Source organism: Pristis pectinata, chromosome 9 (assembly GCF_009764475.1).
Source record: "Pristis pectinata isolate sPriPec2 chromosome 9, sPriPec2.1.pri, whole genome shotgun sequence".
Taxonomy (NCBI): Eukaryota; Metazoa; Chordata; class Chondrichthyes; order Rhinopristiformes; family Pristidae; genus Pristis; species Pristis pectinata.
The window spans coordinates 69,049,061-69,074,757 of record NC_067413.1 but is presented as its reverse complement, the minus strand read 5'-3'; the positions used below and the strand labels follow the sequence as shown (position 1 = coordinate 69,074,757).

General features: G+C 40.1%; 1 protein-coding gene across 1 annotated transcript in view; it reads right to left on the bottom strand.

The window, feature by feature from the left end:
• Positions 1–23,215, bottom strand: part of dtna (dystrobrevin, alpha) — a 194,863-nt gene extending 171,648 nt beyond the window's left edge. Inside the window, exon 1 of the mRNA XM_052023108.1 lies at positions 22,637–23,215. The gene's annotated coding sequence lies outside the window, so the exon portion shown is untranslated. The remainder of the gene's footprint in view (positions 1–22,636) is intronic.
• Between the last annotated feature and the right edge of the window lie 2,482 nt (positions 23,216–25,697).

The following is a 25,697-nucleotide window of genomic DNA, read 5'->3' as shown; positions in this document are numbered from 1 at the left end:
ACCCATTAGCACACACCCTTGACCATTGGTCCCCTTGCACACCTCTCGTACCTGGCCATGACTCATTGGACCTGTTGAATTACCTGAGCTAGCTCCACCCAGCTCTCCAGCACGATAAAGGATGCCACACATGCGTGGCTCTTTCTCTTTTTGATTGCTGCTGGGGTCGAAACCATGCTGAGGGACCACTGGTAAGTGTGCGCACTTCCACAGGGGTTTAGGAGCATCTTAAGTAGATTCCCAGTAGCGTAAAGCCAATGCTTGCCCAGAGTCGGGAGGTTCAGGCACCGTATTGCGTTTTCCCTGATTGTTTGTAATTAATTCACTGTGTGTGTGTGTGTGTGTGTGTGTGTGTGTGTGTGTGTGTGTGTGTGTGTGTGTGTGTGTGTGCATTTCACCCCCATTGTGACTCCCCTCATGTTTCGCGATCACCCGAGTGCATGTGTGTGGGTGTGCATCTGTTCCTGTTCATTCTGTTTCCCGCGTTGGTCTTTGTAAATAAATTCCTTTTTAAAATCCAAAGACTGTCTGGAGTCCTCTCCCTTTGAGACCTGAAAGAACGTTTTCCCACAACACTTGCTTACCCACCTATCATTGTACAATCAACACATTCCTTTCATCCAACTCATTCATATAGTTTACATTTGAGGCCCTAGCACTGATCTCTGCAGCACTACACAGTTATTGACAGCCAGTCTGAAACTGACCCTTTGACCCAGACTTAGTTTTCTGTTCTTTATCCACCTCTCCATCCCACCGCCATGTGTTCTTTTCCTGTGCAATGACCATTTATGTAGCACCCCAATGATCAGCCCTGGAAAACAAATACACTACATCTACTGGTCTTTCTTATCTACCTTGTTTGTTAAATCCTCAAACAACTAGCAAATTTATCATGGAATCATTTATCACAATAAACAGACTTCCTGTTTATAAAACTACATTGAATCTGCCTGATTGTTTTTTTAAATGTCCTGCTATTACCTCTTTAATAGTGGATTCCAGCATTTTCCCAATGACATTTGTTATTCTTTAGTTTCCCACTTTCTCTCTCCCACCTTTCTTGAATAGTGACATTGTATTTGCAGTTTTACAGTTCCCTGAGAAACCTCAAGAATTCAGGGATGTTTGGTAGATTACAACCAATGCATCCACCATGTCTTTAGCTGCTTTCTTTAAGACTCTAGGAAGCAGGGCACCACATCCAGAGGATCAATTGGGTCTTAGGCACATTAGTTTGCCTAGTATTTTTTTTCCAGTGATGGAGGTTGTTTTAATTCCTCCTTTCTTATTCCCCTCTATTATTTTTAGATGTTATTATTGGCATGTCTTTAGTTATTTCTACCATGTAAATCCATCCAAAATAATTACTTAGAATCTCTGCCATTTCTCTATTTCTCATTATTAATTTCCCAGTTTCATTCTCTAGGGGACCAACCTTTAACTTTAGCTACTCTCTTTCCTTTACATATACCCACAGAAGCTCTTCCTATCTCTCATCAATGTGCAGCTGGTCAGGCACCACCTGCAGAGAAAGAACCAGGATTAGTGGGGCAGACCTTCTGCTTAAAAGCCAGCAGCTCCATGCATTATGGAACCTCAAGGGGAAGTGCAGACTTCTGGCATAGCCAGTGTGAGAAATCTGCCTGTAGAACCCTTGTCACTGAATACAAAGGAAAGAAACTTCTTAGGCCAGACAGGCATGTGTAAAATAATTTCTGCTTTATTTCATTTGTGTAGTTATTTTGTGATCCATGCTTCCAGCTTTAATTTTTAAATGGTATTTTTAAATAATTTGAGTGTTTTTCAATGTCTATTAATGTCAACGTACTCTAAAACTATGAAAGCACTGTCAGCAGGAAAGCCTGGGCTTGGGCACCTCACTGGCCATTCTGGGGACTAGGCCCATCAGTTGCTTTACTGGCCCCTGCCAATCAGTTACGGGCCAGCTTTCCAATAGAAGACTGCTTCTGAAAGTCCAGGGAGAAAGCCCTGCTCAGTGCCAGACTCAATATTACTGACCTTCTATCAGAATTCAAACATGATAGAGGTTACAGATTTTAAGCAAACAGAGGGGAGGCAGGAGAAGAAACAACTGAGGAAAATTCTTACAGGATGGAAGGTAGAAGTAATTATATATTACAAGTGACGGTGGTGCAAGCCAAAATGTGCATATAATGGTCAGTTACCATGTTTGATATAAAATATGGTATTTAGATATATACTTCTAAAGAAACAGAATCATATCAAAACCTTCCAAGATATCTTAGTACATCATTTTAAACTACAGGAAGTCCCTGGGTTAAAAACGCCTGATTTACAAATGCCTGTACTTATGAACTGACCTCCGTAAAGCCTATTATTTAAAAAAAATTGAGTTACACACAATGGTTCGTACTAACGAACGGGTGGACTACTTTGCACGACGCTCAAAACACTGTGCGTTTTAAGCCCTTCGTCAGCCCAAGGGAGAACAACGCCATGCCGTAATCATGGCTTCAAAGCATAAATCTGATGCAAGTGATGGTGAGGACAAGGGGAGAGTAATGGAGTATGTAAAAGGCTCTGTCCCAATGAAAGCGAAATGGAAAGGCTATTGGTAATTTGGTTAGAGGATCAAAATCAGCGTAATATTCCTATTAGCCTTGACTTAGTGCAAGAAAAAGCTCGAAGCCTTTTCGGTGATTATTATAGTTATGATGTTTTAGGTAAAATATATACTATATACTAAGACAAACATTTGACTAATTGATGCTAGATGTGAACTATATGTAACTGTTCTGACTTACATACAAATTTGATATACGAACAGACTCAAAAACAGAACTCGTTCATAATCTGGGGACTTCCTGTACTGTGTTTCATATAGCACAACTTATAAGTAATGGATGATCTGAGTAGTTTATTTACCAAATGTGGGCATCACTGGCAAGGCCAGGATTTATTAACCATTCCCAATTACACTTGAGAGAGTGGTGGTGATGTGCTTTCTTGAACCTCTGCAGTCCTCCTTATGAAGGTAGTCCCTCAGTGCTGTTGGGGAGGGAGTTCCAAAATTAGGATCCAGCAAAGATGAAGGAATAGTGAGATTTCCAAGTGAAGATAGATAACTTCAGTTGTAGGTGGTGCTGTTTCCTTTTGGGAACTTAATAGGTGTATCAAAGTTTCCTTGGTGGAGTAACTGCAATGCACTTTATAAATGTCATTCACCACTGCCACTGTTTATCAATGGCAGTGGTAGTGAATGTACAGCATTTTTGTATGAGGTGACAATGAAGGAGGGGTCCTGGACAGTGAGCATCTTGTGTTTTCCTAGAGCTATATTCTCCTGACCTGTGCCTGGTGAAAAGGCTCTAGAAGTTGCATTTTCCTTTGCTGCCCACTGCAGCTGCAATACATCCTTGCTCACCAGCTATGTAATACTGTAAATGTACAAATATATCACTAAGCTTTGTTCTTTTCTCAAAATCTCTAATCCATGTTCCAGAATCCTCAGCTGTGTTCAGCACCTACATGACTTACTTAGTTAGAAATTAAAATTGCTTTTGTATCTAAATTATATCACCAAGTAAAAACTCAAAGCCTACAGACATAAAGAAGTTATGACTGTCCAAAATACACCTGCCACAATGTCACAGAACACAAGACTGATGTGAACAAGGCACACTGTAGCTGTGCAAAGGCCTTGAAACCTCTCCTCCACCCCCATCCATCCCCCACTTGTTCCATCATTGTGGGATGTGGAGAGATTAAAATAAAGTTCTTTGTGGGAGAAGTTGATAGATAACAAGTTTATCCTGGGAAAGAGGAAAACTTATATCATACATAATGCAAATTCCAGCATTTAGAAACAATGAAGATGAAGGACAGTAGATTTATAGGAAGTTAGTGTGCTGCCTTTAAGTATTCTGATAATGGGGAAGCCTCCCATTATATATTTCTAATTCCTATTTCAGAATTCATGCTTCAAAACTTATCGTTTCTGTTGAAAAGTTCCTGAATACTTGCACGCTCATGTAACAAAACTGGGACTTCCAGAGGGCTACTTCCTCGCAATGATCCACCACAATGTGGGTATACCTAGGCTGGTGAATCAAAGAGCAACCCATTCTAAGAAAACAGGAATATCTATTTCTAGATTTTTAGATATAATTTCTAGATGAACACAGTTAGATCAATCCTGCTGCCTGCTTTCCCAATCCACTGGCATTTACCTAGCTGTTGCAAGTGTCGAACTAGCTGGATGTGTTTCTGGGTGGTGGCTGCCAAGACTGAGCATGACTCCAGTGGGGAGGCAGCCTTAGGCTATGCATTGCTTTAGCTCTGCATAAATGTCCTGACTGGGAAGGGCGAGGAAGGAGGTTTTACCTCTTGTCTTGTCCTAATAGTTTGTAAATATCTGTCATTCAGCAACAATTAAAAGCTATTAAAACTGCTGTAAATTTAAAAAAATAAAACCTATAAAATTAAAATATTAATTAAAATAAACAAGTTTAAAAACTAGGTAATTTAGTTAACCTCCAATGTCTTGCTTAGGGAACCCCATTAAAATCAATGAGAACCTGTGCCAAGTCTGGTTGGCACTGGATCACAGAGCCAAGTTTTCCAGCAGAATGCTGGGAATTCCCATCATGACCAGGTTTGGCCGTAGAGTCCAGCATCAGCATCCGTGACTCAGTACGTCCCAGATGTCCAATCCACACAAGTGCGGCATGTACTTACCTGGGAGAAGATGATGGCCAATGGTTTCCTCTGGGATTGCTCATCTCAACCAACATAATTCAGCTCGTTAAGTAAAAAGAGACGGAGGGAATAATCAGGAAAGAATTGTCTCTTCCTCCAGGGGACAAAATGAAAGGAGTAACATTGTTACAGTACATAGATAAGGGAATTTAAGATTTAGGCTCTAGGAATTCAAAAGATTTGTGTATCGGGAGTACAGATTGCATGCAGAGACACTAGGAACAGATCTCCTCTCCTGTGTTGTAGACAGTGAATAAGTTGTATCTATAAAAACATAATGCAGGAAGAGTGGTGTGACATGAGGATAACCTTGATGACTGCAACAGTTAAGGAGAATTATTCAGCTTCAAAACATCAAATAGAAGTTCTCAAATGCAATTTACTCTTCCGAAATAACATCAAAGACTGCTTCACCAAAGCCCTAATAAGCATAACAGCTGTGTTTCCAGGATTAACCAAGATAGTTCAATTTACTTTTAGGAGGCCATCAGCCAGCCCCACTGGACAACAACACCAAGTGAGCTTGTTATCTCCATCAGTCAGCATAGGATGGAGATACAGGTATGGGCTTGGTAAAGAAAGAACTGATTAAATTGTATTTGAATTGCTATAAGATATAATTGCAGCCACAATCAAAATGACCTTTCATCATAAAATTGCATCATTGGAGTAAGTGGCATAGGTTGAGTGAAAGTGTTTAAGCACAAAAGCCAACCAAAATGATGAGAATCACTGGCAGTAGGAGGGCATAAAATGGTCACAAAAGGTGGAATTCTACTGATTTTTTTATTTCAAATATACTTTATTCAAATGCATATAATATGGAACATTCAAGTTAACATTTTTAACACATGATATTCCAATTATTCAACATTAGCACATCACCAGTTACTATTTATATGTAATCCTTGAGTAAACAAACTATGGGGTTTTAACAAAATTGACTCCCAGACCAGACAGCATAATGAAATTAAAAACCTATGTGACTATTCATCCTTCCACTTTCATCCCTCAGGCACTGTACAGACTTAGCATCATCTCCTTTACAATAGTGGTGATTTAAAAGAACAAAAGATTTAAGTCTTTTGGTGAAATGGCTCTTCTCTCCATCTTACTTACCACTACTTGGAAAATCTACTTGGGGGCAAAATACATTGCCTGACTCAAATGTCACAAAATCCTATTATCAAGTTGTGAAACAATTAGAAATAACTTCCTAAAAATAATTGCTGATTTAATTACAGGGCATATACAAAGGTTAGTTGATCAGTTTTTTTTATATAGCTGAGAGCAATCATAATCAAAATTCTGGCCAACGAAAGGTGCATTAACATAATCAAATAAAATAAACTACTAATTAGTTATAACCAAACCAGCAGATCAATGGCTAACATTTTCCTGTTCAAATATCAAAGCAGTACAGTTGGAATTAACCTCGATAGCTTGCCAAAATTTCTCTCACTTTTAATTTGGTTCTGTACAAAATAAGTGCCACAAAAATTAACATTGGAAACTATTATACACATCTGATAAAATACTTGCGCAAAAGAAACTTGGAAAACTATAAACTTTCCCAGGATATCTTAATCTGTAGGCTTAATCTTTATCTACTTTGAACATCCATTATGACCTCATAGGTTATTGAATCCATCCTGTCAGGCATCTCCCTGAAACCTGCTCTAAAGCCTGTATGACTGAAATACATTAGTATGAATTTACCTTAAAATATACTGCAGTTTCATTAGCCACAATGACAACACCTCAAGTTGCAACCTCTGCCAGTTAGAACAGATACAATAGATGGACAAGCTTATTATCGCTTTCAACTTTTTCTCCAAGCCACACAATCTCCTTTCAAAATATCACCATCCCTTCATCGTCACTGAGTCAAAATCCTAGAACTTCTGTTAATGGCAAATTTTGAGTGCTTTCATCATAAATACAGATGCAGCAGACGAAAGGGATTTGATATAAGATTTTTTCCAAGAGCAATTAATGATTAAGATGATTAAACACTTATCAGATCAGATAAAGGTTCTTCAATCTGAAACATTAACTTTATTTCCCTTTTCACAGATGCTGCCTGAGCTGCTGAGTGTTTTCAGGATTTTCATTTTGAAAGCACAAAATAATATGCTTAGCCTGTGAGGAAAAGTGACAATCAGGCATGAACCAGGACTGAAGCAACCAATAATTAATGGAAGATATAACATTATATAACTAGTCTTATGGGTGGGGGGATGTGGTGTGAGTAAAATGACCTGGTCATGGGATATAGTTATACAGCATGGAAACAAGTATTTCAGCCCATTGACTCCATGCCAATCCTCAAGCACCCATTTACACTAATTCTATTTTATTTTCCCAACATCCCCATCAACCCTCCCCAGATTCTTCCACTCACCTACACCAAGATTGAACCACGGTTGCTGGAGCTGTGAAGCAGTAGTGTCACCGTGCTGCCCCAAATAGTAACTGTGGGAATAGCTTTTTATTCATAGTTTAATTAAACCTGTTAAACACAGGGAAGAAATTTACCTATGGTTGCTAAAGCATCAACCATGCAAAAGTGTCAGTGGCCTGTTGCAACAGCAGCTGATACCCTTACACGGACTCTGAACAATCCAAGCTATCTGTAAATGAGCACTCACAGTATAGGCCTCTTGCTCAAGCTGCAGTCAATGGAAGGTGCAATTAGTGCTGGCTGGACACAAGCAGCAAGCAACATGAAGTACATCACAATCCCCACATCTCTTTTCAGAGGCTGTCTGGTAATTTCCCATTCTCTCACCATGCAGTCAATTAAAGGCACATGTCTGCGTGTTCTCTTTACTGAACTTATACAGAAAAACAATAACATAAAGATGCTGATATATTGGCCCAGACCTTGCTGCCAGGATGTGTTGCCTGGAATCACTGTTCCCATTACCCCATTCCCAAACCCACCTGAATCAGCTGAGGAGAGCCCATCTTACTTCAACTGTCAGGCCAAAGTGGCAGGAGGACGTCAACCAAGGTACTGGAGAAGCCCCAACACCAAACCTCCCTACCAGCTTCACCAGTCGGCAAAGCCTTGTCCCCAGCTTTGCCAATTGTTAAAAATGAAGTAAAAAGATAAAAAATTTTAAAAGTATGTTTTAAAAGTAAAAAATAAATAACAACATAAACTAAAACACAAATAATGGATTAAAGGAACTTAGCTTTTCAGCCTTTCTACCCTCAGCCATGACAATCCCCATTTAAATCAATGGAGTGGTAGATTTTGTGGCAGGTCCTACCTTGTGTGGGATCCAAGAGCCAATTCTCTTTCATAAGTGGAGAGTCCACTGGCTGAGTTATTGAACCATATATTTCCATATTTCCTTATGAGATAGGAGGAGGCCATTTGGCCCATAGAGTCTATGCCAGCTCACATAGCCGAGCCATCCCATCCCCCCCCACCAATGATTTTCCCTGTAATCTATTGTCCTTACATTCCCAACAATTCTACTATCCACCTAGACACAAGAGACAAATTTACCACGGTCAACTAACCCATGTTTTTAGCACGTAGGAAGAAACTACAGCACAGAGGGTAACCTACGCAGTCACAGGGAGAATGTGCAAACTCCATACAGGCAGTTCTGGAGGTCAGGTTTCAAGCTGGATGCTGGACTGTGAGGCAGCAGCTCTACTGAAGCTGTACCACTGTGCCCATGGCACCAACTGTTGGCAAATTATCTTCACACTACATGTGATTTTGTTGAGAACTGCTGGAATTTACCTGCAACAATTTCTTAGCAAACAGGTAGAAAGAAACACCTTCAAAAAATATCCAATACCTACAAAAGATCAAATAAAGTTTAACATTCAAATTCAAATTTAACATGCTGAGAAACAACTGCACCTTCAAGTTGTTGTCCCTACTAGAGGAAGTTTAGATTCAGGTACCTGATAATTCAAGCAGATGCTCACATGCCTTTGCTCACTACTGACTATGACAGGAAGGTCAAGTTTGTTCCCAAGGGTCCAATTACCAGAAATACTGAGTGGACTGCGAAAATCAGAATATTGTTAAGTAAATAAAAGAGAAACGCAGCAAATGCCAGAGATACCCTACACATCAGTTGGTACCTATAAACAGAATATGGAGATTCTGATGTTTTTGAAGCACTAATTTTCAGAACAGAAGATTAGAAGATAATTGGGCATTGTAAAAGAAGAAAAAAATCATCTGGAGAGAATTTCAGCAGAAGAGAATTCAATCACCAAGAATTCTGCACACAATGCCATTAAGAGTTAAACACCCAAATGATCAGAAAACCACTTAGATTTTATTTTAATATCAGTGAAATCACGGAGTTACTGTAATATGGGCAGATAAATAGAAGGATAAAAAGACATGGTAAGAAATGGAAAAAAATAGAGAAAAAAGAATTAAAATACAAATTCAAGTGCATTATATTGTAATATAATCAGGTGGTCTTACCGGTAATAAAAAAGCAAAATAAATAAACAAATCATAATGGTATTAATAAGACTATGATCCTACTTAAGTTTTTAAAAATTTAGGAGCTGTAATGAACCCTATCCTTCATGTGTATTTTTAATATCTGTAGACTACAAAAAAACTAATGAAACATTCCGACCAACATTCTGTTTCAAGTCTCCAGGGCTTGCTGGGCTGTGAATAATATGATTTAGGAAAAAGTACAATGAAATTGCAAGCCATTCATTTAACTTGGTCAAAACACAGCAAGCATGTCAGCAGGATTAATTGAGTGAATTCAGGTATTTACTCATGTAATTTCATTACTGGCAGAACTCATGCCTTTTTAACAGCTTAAATAATGTGTCAGGCTAGTGAAAAGGTACTTTGATACAACAGGCAAATGTGAGCTGTTTTGAAGGGGATTGTTAACTGTGGATCAGGAAGGAAAGAGATTAATTAATCTCATGCAATAAACTGCTGGAGGAACTCAGCAGGTCAAGCAGCATCTATGGGGAGAAAGGAATTGTTGACGTTTTTGCTCAAAATGCTGCATCAGGACTCATTGACAATTCCTTTCTTCTAAATTGGAGAAAGGCCAATTTTGTGGCAATGAGGAAGGATCTAGGAAGAGTGGATTGGGATAAGTTGTTTCTGGTAAGGATGTGTTCAGTAAGTGGAAGGCCTTCAAATGTGAAATTTTGAGAGTGCAGAGTTTGCATGTTCCTGCCAGGATTAAAGGCAAAGTTAACAGGCATTGGGAATCTTGGTTTTCAAGGGATATTGGCGATCTGGTCAAGAAAAAGAGAGAGGTGTATAGCAGGTATAGGCAACTAGGAACAAATGAGGTACTTGAAGAGTATAGAAAATGTAAGAAAATACTAAAAAAGGAAATCAGGAAGGCAAAAAGACATGAGGTTGCTCTGGCAGATAATGTGAAGGTAAACCTGAAGGATTTCTACAGGTATACTAAGAGTGAAAGGATAGCAAGGGACAAAATTGGTCCCCTAGAAGATCAGAGTGGTGGGCTATGTATGGAGCCTCAGGAGATGGGGGAGATCTTAAACAGATCTTTGCATCAGTATTTATTCAGGAAACTGGCATAGTGGATATGGAAGGAAGGGAAACAAGCACTAGTGTCATGGAACATATAGAGATTAAAGAGGAGGAGGTGCTTGCTGCCTTACAGCAAATAAAGGTAGATAAATCCCCCGGGCTTGACAGGATATTTCCTCAGACCTTGAGAGAGACTAGTGTAGAAATTGCAGGGGCCCTGGCAGATATATTTAATATGTCCTTAGCCACAAGTGCAGTGCCGGAGGACTGGAGGGTAGCTCATGTTGCTCCATTGTTTAAAAAAGGATCTAAAAGTAAACCAGCTAATTACAGGCCAGTGAGCCTGACATCAGTAGTAGGTAAATTATTGGAAGGTGTTCTGAGAGATCGGATATACAAGTATTTGGACAGCTAAGGGCTGATTAAGGATATTCAGCATGGCTTTGTGCGTGGTAGATCATGTTTAATGAATCTTGTAGAGTTTTTCGAGGAGGTTACCAAGAAAGTAGACAAAGGAAAGGCTGTGGATGTTGTCTACATGGACTTTAGTAAAGCCTTTGACAAGGTCCTACATGGGAGGTTAGTTCAGAAGGTTCAGACACTAGGTATCCATGGAGAGGTTGTAAACGGGATTCGAAATTGGCCGTGTGGGAGAAGACAGAGAGTGGTAGTGGATGATCGTTTCTCAGACTGGAGGCCTGTGACTAGTGGTGTGCCTCAGGGATCCGTGTTGGGTCCATTGTTGTTTGTTGTCTATATCAATGATGACACTAAGATTGGAGGCATTGTGGACAGCGAGGAAGGTTTTCAAAGCTTGCAGAGGGATCTGGACCAACTGGAAAAATGGGCCAGAAAATGGCAGATGGAAGTTAATGCAGACAAGTGTGAGGCGTTGCATTTTGGAAGGACAAATCAAGGTAGGACATACACAGTAAATGATAGGACACTGAGGAGTGCAGAGGAACAAAGGGATCTGGGAATTCAGATACATAATTCCCTAAAAGTGGCATCACAGGTAGACAGGGTTGTAAAGAAGGCTTTTGGCATCCTGGCATTCATAAATCAAAGTACTGAGTATAGGAATTGGGATGTTATGGTGAGGTTGTACAAGACATTGGTGAGGCCAAATTTGGAGTATTGTATGCAGTTCTGGTCACCTAACTATAGGAAGGATATTTGTAAGATTGAAAGAGTGCAGAGGAGATTTACTAGAATGTTTCTGGGTCCTCAGGAGTTGAGTTACAGGGAAGGATTGAACAGGTTCGGACTTTACTCCTTGGAGTGTAGAAGAATGAGGGGAGATTTGATAGAGGTTTACAAAATTATGAGGGGTATAGACATAGTAAATGCAAGCAGGCTCTTTCCACCTAGATTAGGAGAGATAATTACGAGAGGACATGGCTTGAGGGTGAAAGGGGAAAGGTTTAGGAGGAACTTCTTCACTCAGAGAGTGGTGGGAGTATGGAACGAGCTGCAGCCTGACGTGGTAAATGCAGGCTCACTCTTAAGTTTTAAGAATAAATTGGATAGATACATGGATGGGAGAGGTCTGGAGAGTGATGGACTAGGTGCAGGTCATGGGACTAGCGGAATAAAGTTTCGGCACATACTAGAAGGGCCGAATGGCCTCTTTTCTGTGCTGTAGTGTTCTATGGTTCTATTCCTGCAACTGCAGTCTCTTGTGCCTCCATCTTAATTAAATCTCATCCCTCATGACTAAGGCCATAGTGTAGGACCCCTACTCTGTCCAATCATGGTTCACAGTCAGAACAAGGATTGCGGCACCTCAAAGAAAGTCATCACTATCACCAGCTGGAAGCAAACAGCAGATGAACAATAAATATAGCCTTGGCAGTATATTCCATCTCTTCTTAACTGATTTTCCCTAAACTGATACAAGCTTTTTCATGAATTACAATGGCTATCAATGTTTTAGCCAAACACCTTTTCATTTTTATTGTCAATGAATGTTGTATCTTGCAAACATCTAATCACACAGATGATCTGATGAAAATTTTTCCCAAGATGTCAGAGTAATGGTTACTGTTGCACATTTTCCAACAATGGGCTAACAACTTTAGATAGTAACTGATGTTTTTTCCTTCTTGGCCATCGGATAATTTGTAAAGAAGGTCTTCTGGGGTATTAAGATGGACACAGATCTTCAGGGTTGTGATACTCTTAAAAATTGTTCAGGGAGGGTCTTGTACCATTAAGGGAGCAAAATGGAGTGACATGGTTCACTGCTAACATTCTGCCCCAATAATATTTACCAGAACTAACTCCAGTCATCATTACAATTCACTATGAATCAGTCCTGTTGCAGATGAAGTGAAGAGGCCACGACTAAAATCTCTGGCATCATGATACAAGTGGTAGGATAAGTAGCACAATGCTATTGTGAGGAGGTTACAGCATTGAGAAAAACATTTTCCTATATACTTGACACAAGAAATTCTGCAGATGCTGGGATCTGGAGCAATACACAAAAAGTGCTGGAGGAACTCAGCAGGTCAGGCAGCATCCATGGAGGGAAATAAACAGTCAACGTTTCAGGCCAAGACCCTGCATCAGGACTGGAATAGGAGAGGACAGAAGCCAGAATAAGGTGTTGGGGGGAGAGGGTTTTGACAGTCAATGTTTGTTGTTTGATGCTCTGCACCTTTCTGAAAATACATACCAATTATAACAACAACGTGGAGAAAGTTAATTGTTGGACTAAAGAACCTAATTTCAAATGAAAACTCCCTTCATCCTCCTCCTAACACAGGAAGAGAAAATGGAACTGGATAGGAACATAGAATCACAGTAGATGTTATTTCCTTTATGTAGCTAAATGTTGCACAATGTTTACAGAGCTAAAATTCTCTGTCCATCAGTGCATTAAAAGATTCTCCTTCCCCAACTTCCACACCTGCATCCTACTCCTTTCCCCAATTTGTGATGATTACAAAGTTATGTCACCTGCTGGATTAAACCTCCAACCCATCTCTATAAGTAGCTCAGCAGTGAATGTGAATGAAGCCTTTTATTGCCAATGGATCTTTCCAGACTGTCTTGATTGATCATAATTACAATAATCAGGCACAACACTGAGCAGTAGCAAAAATAAAACATTGGTGTTCTGTTCAGCTGGGCTTTTCAACTCTTTAACTACACAATTAATTCCATAACACAAAAAGGATAAACCGTCCAATTCTGAGTTTGGCAGGATCCCTTATGCCAAGCAGGACTGAGAACACACATCTGGCCTTAAAAGCCTCACACAACTCTAAACCTTCAAGAATAGGAAAAGGTTTCACTGTATTAATAATCACCAAGTGTGTGATGGCAGTTTAATGCCTGCAATGAAGTGGTATACTTCTTTTATCACATGACAGACAATTATACCTGTATCAATGACCGAAAGTCGTGCTTATGCATAATTGGTGAACAGGGATATCCCCAGGACCAAGCAAATGACTTCAATACAGAATTAACAGATAGAATGGGGAAAGCAAATAGAAGGAAAATCATGGGACTAAAAGAAATGTTTTGGTGCATCCTTTCTACCCAAATTCTCCAAAACTTTGCTATTTCCCCTTACTAATAAAAACAGGACATTCTTACCTTTCATTCATTCAGTTCACTATTACCTAAAATCAGAATAATGACTGAAACAACTTCTATTTCTCACCTATTCCTTGTGCCTAAATTCTGTTTACTGGTTCTCCTCTTTAACTTCTGTTTTGTGCTCGCAGAGTTAAAGGAGGTTGAGGGAACTGGAAAGATAGGTACCACTCCATTAGAACTGGAGTATGTCAATGTGGAGAGGCTACTGTCCCGAGTCCTAGTTTCATTTTACTTTCTATTGCTATGTCAAAGGTGCTAGGCTGGTTTCAGAAGGTGTCTCTTCCAGACAAATGAGACATCAAATACTGGCAGGGCAAAAACAGTAAATTTGACGTAATCAATATATAGAGGACTCTATTAGAGAGGGCACAACGCTGGACCTCCGCTTTGGGAACGAGGTAGGGCAAGTTACCGAAGAGCCACTGGGGGAGCACGTTGCAACCAATGACCATAATTCTATTAGTTTTAAATTAGTTATGGAGAAAGACAGGACTGGTCCACAAGTTAAGGTCTTAAATTGGGGTGGGGCCAATTTTGGAGGCATTAGACAGGAACTTGCAGAACTCAAGGTCTCCAGTCTGAAAAACAATCTTCTACCATCACCCACTGCTTCCTACCATCAAGCCAATTGTGTATCCACTTAGCCAGCTCTCCCTGGATCCCATGCGATCCAGCCTTCCAGACCATGCAGGACCTTGTCAAAGGGCTTCCTGAAGTCCACCACCCTGCCCTCATTAATCCTCTTGGTCACATCTTTAAAATACCTTAACAGATTTGTGAGACATGATTTCCCAAACCTGTGCTGCCTATCCCTAATCACAGCTTGTCTATCCAAATGGTGGTAGATCCTGTCCCACAGAAAGACCTCCAGTAACTTACCCACCACTGATATCAGGTTTTCTGGCCTGGTGTTCCCTGGCTTATCTTTGCTACCCTTGCTTATCATTGCTCCCCAACCCTGGGAAAAATGTGTGCATTCACTCTATCTATGCCCCTCAGGATTTTATATATCTCTTTATCGCCCCTCAGGATTTTATACATCTCTTTATCACCCCTCAATCTCTGAAGTCTTAGCCTGCTCAGGCTCTGCCTGTACATTCTCATTCAAATCATTGATATAGATGACAAACAACAATCAGCCCAGCACCAACCCCTGAGGCATACCACTAGTCATAGGCCTCTAGTCCAAGAAACACCCTTCCAACATCACCCATTGCTTCCTGCCATCAAGCCAATTCTGTATCCAGTTAACTAGTTCTTCCTGGATCCAATGTGATCTAACTTTCCATAGCAGTCTACCATGCGGAACCTTATCAGAATTCTTACTGAAGTCCATATAGACCACATCTACTAGCCTGCCCTCTTTCCAAATGCACGTATATCTTATCCCTCAGAATCCCTTTTGTAACACCTACCACAGATTTAGGCTTACTAGTCTATAGTTCCCAGGTCTTATTTTTGCAGCCCTTACATAAAAGCACAACATGAGCCACCCTCCAGTGATGTCACCCGTCACTAACGACAATGCATATATCTCAGCCAGGGCTCCCGCAATTTCTTCTCCAGCTTCCCACAGTGATCCTGAATATACTTGATCAGGCCCCAGAGATTTATTTACCTTCATACATTTTAAGACTACTAGGACCTCCTCTGATGTAATATGGACTATCCCCAAGATATCCCCATTAACTATCATAAGTTCTTTAGTCTTTGTGTCCTTCTCCACAGTAAAATCAGAGGAGAAATATTCATTGAGGACCTTGCCCATCTCCTGTGGCTCCACACAAAGATACCCACTTTGGTCTTTGAGGGGCCCTATTCTGACCCTAGTTACTCCTTTTCCCTTAATATACTTAATAATCCAAAATCTCTTTGGATTCTCCTGGATCTTCTCTACCAAAGCTATCTCATTCCCCCTTTCTGCCCTGTTGCAGTTGTACATGGCGTTGGTGAAGCCGCACATAGAGTATTATGTACTGTTTTGGTTACCCTGTCATTATTAAGATGTCATTAAGCAGGAAGAGTGCAAAGAAGATTTATGAGTATGTTGCCAGGGCTTGAGGGCCTGAGTTATAGGGAGAGGTTGGGCAGCTACAACTTTATTCCTTGGAGCATAGGAGACTTGGGGGTGACCTCATAGAGGTGCATAAAATCATGAGGGACATTGACAGGGTAAATACACACAGTCTTTTTCCCAGGAAAAGGGAATCAAAAACTAGAGGGCGTAGGTTTAAGGTGAGAGGAAAAAGATTTAAAAGGATCTGAGGGGCAACTTCTTCACACAGAGGGTAGTGCATGTATGAAATGAGCTGCCAGAGGTAGTGGGTGAGGAAGGTACAAATAACAACATTTAAAAGACACTTGGAAGGTATATGGATAAGGAAGGTTTAAATGGATAAGGGCCAAACGTGAGCAAATAGGACTAGCCTAGATCATAAAAGACCATAAGATATAACAGCAGATTTAGGCCATTCAATCATGGCTGATATTTTCAACCCCATTTTCCTGCCTTCTCTCTGTATCCCTTAACCCCCTTATGAATCTAGAACCTATCAATCTCTGCCTTAAACACAACCAATGACTTGGCCTCTACAGCCCTCTGTGGCAATGAATTCCACAGATTCACCACCCTCTGGCTGAAGAAATTCCTCCTCATCTCAATTTTAAAGGGACATCCCTTTATTCTGAGGCTGTGCCCTTGGATCCTAGACTTTCCTACTAATGGAAACATCCTCTCCCCATCCACTCTATCCAGGCCTTACAGTATTGGGTAGGTTTTAATGATATACCCCCTCATCCTTCTGAACTCCATCGAGTGCAGGCCCAAAGACATCATATGTTCCTCCTACGTTTTGCCTTTCATTCCTGGGATCATTCTTGTGAACCTCCTCTGGACCCTTTCCTGGACTTGCACAACTTTCCTTGGACAGATGGCCCAGAATTGCTCACAATATATGTCTGACCAACTCATTAAGCCTCGGCAGTACATCCCAGCTTTTATATTCTAATCCTCTCAAAATGAATGCTGACATTGCATTTGCCTTCTTTACTACTGACTCAACCGCAAGTTAACCTTGAGGGAATCCTGAACTAGATTCCCAAGTCTCTTTGCACCTCCAATTTCTGAATCTTCTCCCCATTTAGAAAGTAGTCTACCCCTTTATTCTTCCTACCAAGGTGCCTAACCCCACACTTCCCTACATTGTATTCCATCTGCCACTTCTTTGCCCACTCTGCCAACCTGTCCTAGTCCTTCTGCAGACTCCCTGCCTCTGCAACACCACCTGTTCCTCCACCTATCTCCATATCATCTGCAAACGTGGTCACAATCCCATCAGTTCCTTCATCCAGATCATTAAGGTATAAAGCAAAAAGTTGTGGTCCCAACACTGACCCCTGCAGAACTCCACCAGTCACCAGCAGCCATCCTGAAAAGGACCCCGTTATCCCCACTCTCTGACTTCTGCCAGTCAGCCAAACTTCTATCCATGCTAGTAGCTTGCCTCTAACACTTTGGGCTCTTATCTTGTTTAGCAGCCTTGTTTGCAGTACATCGTCAAATGCCTTCGAAAATCCAAGTAAATAACATCCACTGATTCTCCTTTGTGGGTATCTTGGTCAGCATGGACCAGTTGGGCCAAGGGGACCGTTTCTATGCCGTACATCTCTTCGACTCTAACCTGGAATTGGAAGAGGATTTAAGGAAGTAAGCTCATTGTCAACTTCATTACAGGCAGCAAGAGTTGTGATCATGCTTTTGCAGCCCACTGGCATTGGGCCCAGAGGTGCACTTGGTTAATGTGAGAATAGATTAAATATTCTCATTAAAACTGCATTTTAACCCCAGATAGGTGAACAGGTATGCAACAAAGCAGTATGTTTTAACTCCCTGATCTCATTTATTTCAATGTAGGCCTGTCCAAACTTAGTTAAAATCACAACCACGTCAGTTAAGCTGAATCAAGGGAACCTGCCGCTGGCATTAAAATCACAATTTGTGGAGGTCAGCGGAGAGGTGGGGCGCTGGTAGAAGAAAAGCCAGTGCAAGGGAAGCCTAACATTTCCTTAGAGGGTTCAGAAGAACATGGCTTCTTTTCAGCCCCAAACTATTTCAGTGGATTTCAGTGCCTTTAGTAGTTCAGCTACCTATCCCAAAGTTTTATTGGCACAACTATTGTGTGAATTGAACAACTGATCATGAAAATCATATTGGAGTCATACTTGTAGGTAGAAATTGAATTCTAATGATGATTCCTCTTGCCTGCATTACTGTAGTTCCGGACCTGGTGAGGAAAGTGGTGGAGGTTCTGTAGCAATGTGTCAATATTGAAAAGTGGATGACCGACTTTGTAACTATCTGCCTACTGCATGCCCATTTGGTCGAAGTGTTAAAATTCAACCTTAATTTCTAGAAGGTGAAACTATGGAATACTGTAGGTGATTCATTATTAATCCACTGGTATCTGCCAATCTGGAAATCACCAATGTTGTTTGTACCTCTGTCATTCCTACAGGAAAAAGTGCCTTTATTTCCCTTGTAAAGGTCATTCTATCTCAATATGCACTCCATGGCTGCTCTAAATACATTTATGTACCTAATGAGGACCACTTCTGAAGAATCACCAGTGAGTAAAAATTGCAACCCAACAGTAAAGTGCCAAGTAATATCCCAGCTACCAATTTATTATTCCATTATATATGCTGTGTACTGCACCAATATTTTAAAAATATGCAGTATACACAGCAATGCTTGCCTCAGATTACATTGAATGATTTAATTTGAATTGTAATTTTCAGAAATAATCTTTGCCTGTGACATTACTGTAATATTTTTGAGATTCATTGAATATGATTGCCACTACACTATACATTAACTGGAAAGTCAAACAATGCTATGTAATTGAAGCAGTTTCTGGTTTGAGCATATTTGTACTGCTAAGTGACATGGTGCAGGAATGATGCACTGCAAGTGACATACGTAAGAATAAAATTCAATTGCCAGGAATCACCAGTGAGTCATCCCATAATTCTTCAGTGATGTAATCACCCCATTTCTACAGAACACGCTGTATTCAAAATTCTACTGCAGATGGCTGTAGCTACAGGAGATGTATACATTAGTAATATTGTTTGCCGTCTGCAATGTCAGTATTTCCAGAGAAATGCTATGATTTGACAATGACGAGAACAATATTAATCAATACATTGCAGCATCTTTCCACAAAGCAATTTCATTTCAACCATAGGTGGAGCTTATTGACCTGCAAACATTGACAGTTCCAAGAATTAACAAAAGATAAAAGTGCACATTATTCAAATTATAAACAACAAAAAAAAATTTGAGTTTTAGTTAGTAATTAACCTTTGTAAGTTTAGCTTTGGAAGGTTACAAGGGTTTATAAAATCATGTATTTCTCTGATTGAAAAATACTTAAACCTTTTAAGTAACTGAACAGCTTGTATATTCAATATAACTTAAAATATCTTAAATAATTAGTTTCAATATTAAATTAACAAAACTCATGTTTAAAGCTTTTGGATTTCCATAGAAAATCTAAAACTAAAAGTAATACAAGAAAATATTTTCGGTATGGAATCAAGAAAATATTAAACAAACCATTAGCTTATTTGTTATGATAATTTTTTTCCAAACTAGGCAACTAATCCAATTTACTAAACTGCTCTTTAAAATGCAATTTTTCCAATTTCCTTTCAATAACATCTATGAACTATACTTCAGCAAAAGTATGTGCAAGAGTATTCAATACTTAATCATCCTCTGTGTAATGAACCTTTTCAAGCCTCTTCCTCAATTCTTCCAAAACTCACTGTTACTGTCTTGTTGTACCAGGAGGGAAAATTCTGATAGATTCCAGCATCTGCAATTTTCTGCTTTAAGATAAATGTAGTCATTCTCCGTATTGTAAACTTAATTACACAAGCATGATGTACGTAGAATAGCCGGTCTTTTCAAATATAATAAGGACAATGGCAAGACCACAATGGATCACAAAGTTTGCCAGCAACCACAAAGTCAGAACTACTGAAAATACATTTGCCTGATAAATAAAAGATCACATTTAGAAAGGTCCATTGTTGTGGTATTTATGCAGGAAAAATACTCAACTAAAACATATCAGTTATGCAGTTCCAAAGGTGTGTTATACCAAATTTATAATATACACTAGCTTATACTGTACCTATAAACTTAGCTTAAACCCAACCCAACTTATTAAAACTGCTTTGCCATTTTAGGTAAGCCCCAAGCCCATATTTATGTTGCTAACTACACCTATAACTACCCCAGTAAAATGCAACATGATGCATGTACTGCCTACAAGAAGAAATAACTTTCTGCAATCACTACTTCACCTCAGGATTCACAGTACATGCTGATACTTTAAGCTCAATTTTACTAGAAGGGAACATCCAGCACTACAAGAACAATAAAAAAAGATCAGTTGTAAGCAATAAAGTATTTTTTTTAAAGAAGTTCACAGAAAAGTGACTTCTAATACGCAGTTTATAAATACAACAGGTTTTTGTAAATCAGAAACAACTATTAGAGCACTACAGTATGTATCATTCAAGATTTATTATTTTTATGCCAGGTCTCATTAAACTTTTCAGATTCCAGTCCTTGGATATGTGCTGAAAGAGGATTACAGCATTTATGAATCAAATTTTGCAATAATTAGAAAATAAGCTGCAGATGGAACAACTGGCGAGTTGTTAGAAAAGTCATCATCATACAATATATGACATTTACTGATGCAAATAGGATACCTTCCATTTATCTCAAACAGCAAAATTATTTGCAATGAATTTCTACTAATGAAATTAGGTGCCTTGAAAAAAAATGAAAGAGTATTATGTATGCCGAGATGCATGCAATACACTTAAAAGGGTTCGACATATTATCGACGTTATTAAAACTTCTGACTGAACACCAACTAAACACAGAATGGTACTGTCTTGTCAGAAAATAATAAGAAAGACATAGTAACATGAACTTTTGACACTAGAATATGGTAACGTAGGAAATATGTAAACACACCATAGGGATAGAGCAGTATTTGTTTCAGTTCTTCGGGATCTAGGTGTCACTGGCCAGGCTAGCATTATTGTCCTTGAACCATGTGGCTTGCTTGCTTGGTCATTTCAGAAGGTAACTAAGAATTAACCACTTTGATGGGTCTGGAGTTGTACATCCAATAATTTTGTGATCATCATTTCTAAGACTAATTATTTTTCTCAACTTCCGGATTATTAGCTGGAATTTAAATGCCACAGATGCCATGGCAGAACTTGAACTTGATCTTTGGATTGTTGATCCAGACCTCTGAATTAGCCCAATGTGTGCGACAAATGGATGGATTGTGGTGAAGTTACTGGATTGTAGCCCATTCTAGACCATTGATCTAGAGGCAAGAGTTTGACTCCCGCTGTGTCAGATGTGAAATTTGGTTTTAACTAATTAAAGCTGGAATTAAAGTAGCTAGTTTCAGTTACCATGAAACTACCAGATTAATATCAAAACCCATCTGGTTCACTGATGTCCGTCAGGAAAGGAAATCTGAAATCATCACCTGGTCTGGGCTAAAGGTGACTCCAGGCGCACTGATATCATTGACTTTTAACTGTCCCCTCAATTCAGGAGCAATTAGGGATGGACAATTAATGCCAGCATTGTCAGGGACAACTATGTCCCTTGAATGAAAAAAAATCTAAACATTCTTCTGAGACCCTTGGACCACAGTTCTGCAGCAGTCTCCCACAGTAACCCAAGGTCTCCAACTGTCTTCCCTGAACTAACTACACATTTATAATTACAATCTAATAAATCCAGACTTTCTGGAATTAAAACATCTTGGAGGACTCCGACACCAAGCTAGATGAGAAACCTGGGAATCTAATAGAGATTTTCAAAAGAAGAAAAGTTTAAAATGTATTGGTGTCTATTGAGCCAACAGAGTGAAATTGAAGTCTAACTTATTTTAGCAACTGCCACTGGAAGACCTGAGCAGAGAAATCATGAACATTATGAAAGAACACTTACTGCATTACTTCAAATACAGAATGTAGCATCTTTCAACAAATACTACCGAAAACTTCATATTTATTTCTGGAAAGCACAGAACACTGCAATTTGTCTTAATATTTTCACAATGCAAATACATACATGCATGTTGCACTGTCGACATTTCCAAGTATACCCAATAGTATGAGTTTAAGGTGGATTGTAACACCTAACTAGGCAAATCTAACAATTGAGTTAATATTTACACATCTGGAATAAAATCCTAACATTGGGGAGCTGATCTCAGCAGCTTACAGCATACCTTGACATCTTCTCTGGTTTCCTTGTGTAGTGCTGTGTACAGAGTTGGCCTAGGCGCATTCTCCACTAACATTACATCATTGACCGCGTTTGATTAAAATCTGCACCGCAACAGGCTGAAGAGAAACCCGGATTGACATTAAATTCCCGCTGCAGTGGACTGCAAAGCCAGCCCGGGGCTTGTGCTGCAATAAAACAGCAGAATGCTTGGTTCAAATAGAAAAAAAATATTAAAGTGCTTGAGTCAGGTTATACTACAATCGTATGAAAATGGACAGCCAGTCGCATAGACTAACTAGTGAGGTAATACGTTTATCAAATAATTTTAAATTAATAATTACCTGAGAGCTGTAGTTTATAAAGGTCATATACACCCTTTAAACATATTCTTTAAAATAAAAGCCATACACACTCACCAAATTTATAATCGGCAAAGCTCTGCAGCAATGAAGGGCTTTCACACATGCTTCCCTTCAATTTTCCGTTCCCAATCCAATGAAATTTTTTTGGTGTTTTGCTGAAATGTTTATTATTTTTTCCCTCTTCACGTCGGTGTGAGAGAGGAGAAGGGAAGGACCAGAGAAGCCGGCGCGTCGTGCAGCTGGAGTGCTGGTTGATCAGCGCATCGCCCTGCAGCCGCCGAGTCGTGCAGCCGGCACGCGCCTCCCGGGCTCGGAGCGAGCGGATACCTTGGTGTGTGCGAGGCGGTGCGCGGCCCGGGACACCGGAGCCCCAGGTCACTGCCAGCTCATGCGGGCGCCCTCGTCCCGGGGAGGGTGCCCTCGGCTGAGTGGATCCGGGGAGAGGGAGACGCTCCATCTCCAGCACTATCAGTTCCGCCACAGTCTTCCACGGTGACACTTTAAAGTCGTTTTCTTCATGCTCCAAGAAAGTAATTTCTTCATATCACTTCCCCCCCCACCAAACAAAAACGGGTTTATATAAAGTATTAGGCGCTGGGAAGGTATTAAAGTTTTTTTCCCCGATGGAATGGCGAAAGTCTGCCAAAATGCGGCATTGTTTAATGAAAATAAGTTATACCAGGGCCGTGAGAGAACGGAAAATAGAGCAGCGTTTCACTCATCTTGAGCAAGCTTCGGCAACGATATTAACCCTGCCCTCCTGCAGTAAGCCCCAGTGATTAGAAAGAGCGAGTTGTTAGCAGTTTCTAAACTTAAGCAATTGAAATGATGAAAAGGAGGATGATAGGTAGGGAAGTAAAGGGAGAATGCAAATGAGAGAGATCGGGAAGAGTCGACGCATCTGCCCAAGATAATATTCCGTAGACAATATCAACTCAAATCAATGAAAGCCCTTAAGGCAACCCAGCAAACACCCGCACTTATTTTGGATTGGTTTCATTGACATCAGTCCAACAGGGAGTGCAGGGCAGCTGCCAAGAATCAACCCCTGGGAAGATGGCAAGATGAATTGGCAGCTCCTGTGCCCAATTCCCAGCTACAGCGACCTGAGGGAGGTCTTATCAGACTCGGTGGTTTCCTGTCCAGCAGCAAAACAATCTTCTGAAATATGGAACAGCAAAATGATGAGAGCTGTCTTCCTAAATATGGTGCTGACTTTCAAAGATTTGCGATCAGTAAAGTGTAAACCCATTTGCAGGGATCTTTTGGGATGTTTTTGTTATTTTCTAAGTCTTAAGGAATACTCTTAAAATAATTTGGTATAAACTTTGTTCAGTTGGTTCACCGTGCATTGATAGTAGTGGATGTTCTGCTTACAAGTAATGATAGCGACGTTAAACAGACGACAAATTGTCATGCAAACACAAAGTATGTAACGTCATCCTATCCAGTGGGCAATTTTATCCTGCCTTAGTGTTGGCAACATTATTGGCATTCACTGGTTACTGCGCCATGAAAGTGACAACCAGGTGCAGAATCCCCAAATTTCTGTCAGTGATTCAGCAAAATCTCCGCCTCTTCCTCACCATGATCACAGGAAATTCGTGGAACTGACGTGATTTTTAGCCACTCATGAAGTAGTTCTTATTGGAGATGGGGCTACAGGGGAACAGCCACCCAATAATTATTAAGGATATGTTCGAATGAATGTATACTGAATGTGCCTCCAAAAATACTCAAATTTATACTCCTGCGGGTGTCACTGGTCCCACTATAAACTATCATGAAAATCTCAAACTTTCTTACATGAGGTGGATGTGAATTTTTAATATTATACCAAACCATTATTGGTTAAACAACTATCTGGCCTTGAGAAACTAATTTTATGTTCCCTACATGTCTAAATTTTTCTAAATACAAGCAATATTAAAATATTTAAAGGATCATTTGTAATATTTCAGCTTGTACTTTAATCATATGTGAACGTTCCATTTTTTGGCGCTCTGTATGATGTTAAAAAGTTAAGTTAAAATAGTGCATTTTTTATTGCTTCCTGGTATGTGCTCTGTCACAATTCTTTAACGTGATTGTCAGCTTGGCTATTTTGATGATATCAAAACTGCTCAACACCAACAATTTACTTAAACTGATCGTGGCAGGCAGAAAGAGAAGTTCTCACCATAAAGGTTGCTATATCATTGTGGGAACATTGAGATCAGGGAAGATTGCCGTTACTGCTGACCACAAGTTCAGAGCAAAAATATCTGGTTACTTATTGTCCCAAATAGTACAAGGTCTTGTCTGTTGAAGGCACTTTTGTCAGGAATACTTATACAATTTCCAGAATCAATAATGGTCTTCATAGTAGTGTTAACTTTGGCAATCTGAGCTTCAGTTGCCTGAGAAAGCAAAACTCCAGATAACACGCACATATTCATAATTCTGCAGTGGATATGTATTGAATCTGTCTGGTCTTATTTGGTCATCTTTCTCAGGCTTGGAGAATGTGGAAGATATGGGGTGGTGGGGGAGAGAGCATGCAGAGGATGTAGAGGAGGAGCCAGAGGAAAGAGAGGGGGAGGGTTTGCCCCCCGCCCCCGGCAGGGTGAAAGAGAAGGAGGCACTGTAGGGTTCGAGGCAGGGGGTCGGAGGAAGTTAGGTGGCAAGGAGATTGGTGAATGGAGGGTGGTCACAGACAGAAGTGAGGTGGAGGCAGCGAACAAGAGTATCTGTACTGAAGCCCATGCACACATCTGTGTGTGCTTGTGTTCATAGTGAGTAGAGCCAGTTCCCAGTCATTTTAGAGTCCCTTACCATTTTGCCAAGACATCATTCTGTCATGTCCATGTAGTACCTATCAAACCTCTCAATATGAAGACCAGGACCTTCTTGTCAACACTCTCATGGACTGTGATAACAACAGATGTACATCAGTCAAATTTCTATCATAGCTCAGGAACTTAGATGCTTTGACATGGACGTCACTGCCCTGAGTAAGATGTGAAAGGTGGGAGATACCCAGATCAAAGGATGTGGTGGATCCACTTCTACTAGAACAGCAAATTGGAAGACAAAAGCCTCCTTCATGTGGTGAGCTCTATCATCAGAACTGAGT